The sequence below is a fragment of the Astyanax mexicanus genome, unplaced genomic scaffold (assembly GCF_023375975.1).
Source record: "Astyanax mexicanus isolate ESR-SI-001 unplaced genomic scaffold, AstMex3_surface scaffold_53, whole genome shotgun sequence".
Taxonomy (NCBI): domain Eukaryota; kingdom Metazoa; phylum Chordata; class Actinopteri; order Characiformes; family Acestrorhamphidae; genus Astyanax; species Astyanax mexicanus.
The window spans coordinates 77,501-82,500 of NW_026040063.1; the positions used below are offsets into that span (position 1 = coordinate 77,501).

The window sequence follows — 5,000 nt, forward strand, 5'->3', positions numbered from 1 at the left end:
GCTCTCGGCCCGAACGAAAAGGAGAGGGAGGACGGAGATCCGCCGACGGAGAGACGGCGCGCGTAACGGGCAGCCAGAGAGGGTAAAACCCACCGGCAGCCGTCGCTACGACGTCTCTCCACGGATCGCCGCCACCTCTCCCCTCGCCGGAACGAGGAACGGTAGAGGACGGTGTGTGGAAAGCCGGCCTCCGAGACCCATCGCTGGGCAACGGAGACGAAGGCGAGAGGGGTGGACGAAAGTCTTTTCCCCCGCGATCAAGCCCGTCGAGCGGCTTTTGTCGAGTCCCGAACGAGAAGGGAACCTGACCGAGTCTGCTTTTAGGAAGACGAAGGCGCCTCGGATCGGGCACCTGCGAACCTCCAGCCGCGGTCCCCTCGAACCGTCTCTTAACTCTTCCCCGGAGGGAAGAGGGAGACGGAACGAAAAGGTCCGATAGATTGGAATAGCGACCCTCAGACAGGCGTGGCCCCGGGATTGACCCGGGGCCGCAATGTGCGTTCAAAGTGTCGATGATCAATGTGTCCTGCAATTCACATTAGTTCTCGCAGCTGGCTGCGTTCTTCATCGACGCACGAGCCAAGTGATCCACCGCTAAGAGTTGTACTCTTTATGGTTGTTTTTGTTTCGAAGCCATGTAACCAACAGACACAAAAAGTGACGGTTTGAAATAATGTTTTACGGCAGCCGCGGGTACGGGCGCCCCGGAACGCCTAAGCGAACTCGGGGTCATCAAACCGCGCCGCCGAGCCGCCTCCGGAGTAAGAAACCCCGCAGACGGACTTCGGGGGCCAGGTACCCGTCTCCCTTTGGCCGTAAAACACGTTTTTTGCTCAGGACACCGTTTTTCGATCAAGTCATTAAAAGGCCGAAGGGAATCCCTGTAGTTCCCAACGTCGGGCCGTGGCTTGAACATTTTTTGTTTGTGGAAATGGGAGTCGCGCCTACTGGGAGACACTACCAACCCAAGTCCCGGTAATGATCCTTCCGCAGGTTCACCTACGGAAACCTTGTTACGACTTTTACTTCCTCTAGATGATCAAGTTCGATCGACTTTTCAGCACAGCACCAAGGCCCCGCGAAGGAGCCCCGGCGTGGCCGATCCGAGGACCTCACATAACCATCCAATCGGTAGTAGCGACGGGCGGTGTGTACAAAGGGCAGGGACTTAATCAGCGCGAGCTGATGACCCGCACTTACTGGGAATTCCTCGTTCATGGGGAATAATTGCAATCCCCAATCCCCGTCACGAACGGGTTTAAGCGGATTACCCGCGCCTCTCGGCGTAGGGTAGGCACACGCTGGCCCGGCCATTGTGGCGCGCGTGCAGCCCCGGACATCTAAGGGCATCACAGACCTGTTATTGCTCCATCTCGCGTGGCTATACGCCACTGGTCCCTCTAAGAAGTTAACCGCGACCGCGGGGGGCCGCGTAACTATTTAGCACGAAGGAATCTCGTTCGTTATCGGAATTAACCAGACAAATCACTCCACCAACTAAGAACGGCCATGCACCACCACCCACAGAATCGAGAAAGAGCCATCAGTCTGTCAATCCTTTCCGTGTCCGGGCCGGGTGAGGTTCCCCGTGTTGAGTCAAATTAAGCCGCAGGCTCCACTCCTGGTGGTGCCCTTCCGTCAATTCCTTTAAGTTTCAGTTTTGCAACCATACTCCCCCCGGAACCCAAAGACTCTGGTTTCCCCGCACGCTGCCCGGCGGGTCATGGGAATAACGCCGCCGGATCGCGGGTCGGCATAGTTTACGGTCGGAACTACGACGGTATCTGATCGTCTTCGAACCTCCGACTTTCGTTCTTGATTAATGAAAACATTCTTGGCAAATGCTTTCGCTTTCGTCCGTCTTGCGCCGGTCCAAGAATTTCACCTCTAGCGGCGCAATACGAATGCCCCCGGCCGTCCCTCTTAATCATGGCCCTGGTTCAGGAAACCCACAAAATAGAACCGGAGTCCTATTCCATTATTCCTAGCTCAGGCATTCAGGCGAGTTTGGTGCCCGCTTTGAACACTCTGATTTTTTCAAAGTAAACGCTCCGGACCCCTGAGGACCGGACACCCAACCAAGGGCATCCGGGGGGCGCCGGGAGGCAGGGTCTGGGACAGGCGGTAGCTCGCCTCGCGGCGGACCGCCAGCCCACTCCCGAAGTCCAACTACGAGCTTTTTAACTGCAGCAAATTTAATATACGCTATTGGAGCTGGAATTACCGCGGCTGCTGGCACCAGACTTGCCCTCCAATGGGTCCTCACCCATGTGTTTAGGATACGTTCATTCCGATTACAGGGCCTCGAAAGAGACCTGCATCGTTATTTTTCGTCACTACCTCACCGTGTCGGTAATGGGTAATTTGCGCGCCTGCTGCCTTCCTTGGATGTGGTAGCCATTTCTCAGGCTCCCTCTCCGGAATCGAACCCTGATTCCCCGTTACCCGTGGTCACCATGGTAGCCCCCTATGCTACCATCGACAGCTGATAGGGCAGACATTCGAATGAGACGTCGCCGCCGCGGTGGGCGCGCGATCGACCCGAGGTTATCTAGAGTCACCAAAGGGCCGGGGGAAACCCTCGCGGGTCCCCCCGGGTGGGTTTTGGGTCTGATAAATGCACGCATCCCGGCCCCCCCGAGAGAGGACCGGTCAGCGCTCGTTTGCATGTATTAGCTCTGGAATTACCACAGTTATCCGAGTAACGTGTGGAGCGATCAAAGGAACCATAACTGATTTAATGAGCCATTCGCAGTTTCACTGTACCTTCCGTGTGCACTTAGACCTGCATGGCTTAATCTTTGAGACAAGCATATGTTACTGGCAGGATCAACCAGGTTGCTGCGAGTGGTTTTTGTCACAGAAAAAACCATTGGTTCTTAGAGGGGAGAGGGATCGGCCCCGTACCGTCCGAAGGACCCCCCGGGGAGGGGGGGACGGGCGGAGAGGCTCGTCCGAGCTCACCCCTCATTGCTCCCAGTGGAAATTAGTGTGGCAACTCCGCTGCGCGAGTTCCCGCTTGCTTCGGGGATAACAAGGAAACGCTCGTTCCGAAACCGGGGGTCCGGAGCTTTTTGAAGCCGGGTGCTGGAGCTCGGTTGGACGCGAGGACCACCGAGGCATCCGAGTCCGACGGCTCCGGGCCGACCGGTTATCGTGTAGGGCAGATTGAGATATAGACGGGCCGTCTACGACTCCCTCGGATAGGTTCGGAAAGGTCCTCCCCCTGACGGAGGACCCCCCTGGAGGCTAACCCGCTGGGTCGGGTAGGAACGCACCGCGCACAGTGGCCACGGAGGGCCGCGCGGTTGCCTACCCAGGCGGGCTCGGTAGTCCATTCGATCGGGTCAAAATAATGAAAGAGATACCCCCCCTGGAACCGTCTCTGGAAGTTTGGTTTTTCCTCCGTACCGCCTGGGGGGCGGGGGGCGGGACGGAGGCCGACCTGCGGAGCTTCTTGGTCGGGTAGGATCGGGTCCGTGTTATAGTGTCCAAAAATCCACTTTGGAACCATTATTGGGGCTTTATTTAAGCTCTGCCATGCTTAGAAATGAATGGAGAATCATCTCCAGTGCTTGGACCCCTAGTCATTGCCACTCTCCTCAACAGTCCGACGGCACCCCTTTGAAAAACCCCCCGACGAAAAATCCTCCAGAGCGCGGGCGAACTCGCTCCGAGGCCGACCGGAGTGCACCTTCGTCGGGCAAGGGAGTCGGGCGAAGGGGGTCAGAAATCCTGGAGCTCGCCACCCTCACTAGTTTTTGGCGTGAAATGGTAGACCAAAAGTGGGGACTTAGAAAAATTTCGCACTTTTTCGACCTACCACTGGTAGACCGAGTGGGACTTAGTCATTTTTTCAGCTTTTTCGGGCCTACCACTGGTAGACCAAGTTGGACTTAGTCATTTTTTCAACTTTTCGAGCCTACCACTGGTAGACCAAGTTGGACTTAGTCATTTTTTCGACTTTTCGAGCCTACCACTGGTAGACCAAGTTGGACTTAGTCATTTTTTCGACTTTTCAGAGCTACCACTGGTAGACCAAATGGGACTTAGTCATTTTTTCAACTTTTCGAGCCTACCACTGGTAGACCAAGTTGGACTTAGTCATTTTTTCAGCTTTTTCGGGCCTACCACTGGTAGACCAAGTTGGACTTAGTCATTTTTTCGACTTTTCAGAGCTACCACTGGTAGACCAAGTTGGACTTAGTTATTTTTTCAACTTTTCGAGCCTACCACTGGTAGACCAAGTTGGACTTAGTCATTTTTTCAGCTTTTTCGGGCCTACCACTGGTAGACCAAGTTGGACTTAGTCATTTTTTCGACTTTTCAGAGCTACCACTGGTAGACCAAGTTGGACTTAGTTATTTTTTCAACTTTTCGAGCCTACCACTGGTAGACCAAGTTGGACTTAGTCATTTTTTCGACTTTTCAGAGCTACCACTGGTAGACCAAGTTGGACTTAGTCATTTTTTCAACTTTTCGAGCCTACCACTGGTAGACCAAGTTGGACTTAGTCATTTTTTCGACTTTTCAGAGCTACCACTGGTAGACCAAATGGGACTTAGTCATTTTTTCAACTTTTCGAGCCTACCACTGGTAGACCAAGTTGGACTTAGTCATTTTTTCGACTTTTCGAGCCTACCACTGGTAGACCAAGTTGGACTTAGTCATTTTTTCGACTTTTCAGAGCTACCACTGGTAGACCAAGTTGGACTTAGTTATTTTTTCAACTTTTCGAGCCTACCACTGGTAGACCAAGTTGGACTTAGTCATTTTTTCGACTTTTCAGAGCTACCACTGGTAGACCAAGTTGGACTTAGTCATTTTTTCGACTTTTCAGAGCTACCACTGGTAGACCAAGTTGGACTTAGTCATTTTTTCGACTTTTCAGAGCTACCACTGGTAGACCAAGTTGGACTTAGTCATTTTTTCGACTTTTCAGAGCTACCACTGGTAGACCAAGTTGGACTTAGTCATTTTTTCGACTTTTCAGAGTTACC

General features: G+C 53.4%; 2 non-coding genes across 2 annotated transcripts; both read right to left on the reverse strand.

The window, feature by feature from the left end:
- Positions 1-449: 449 nt before the first annotated feature.
- On the reverse strand, positions 450-603 carry LOC125797769 (5.8S ribosomal RNA). Its single transcript, XR_007436599.1, has one exon. It is a non-coding gene; the product is annotated as a 5.8S ribosomal RNA (ribosomal RNA).
- Positions 604-976: 373 nt separating this feature from the next.
- LOC125797785 (18S ribosomal RNA) lies at positions 977-2,840 on the reverse strand. Its single transcript, XR_007436615.1, has one exon. It is a non-coding gene; the product is annotated as an 18S ribosomal RNA (ribosomal RNA).
- Positions 2,841-5,000: the final 2,160 nt, after the last annotated feature.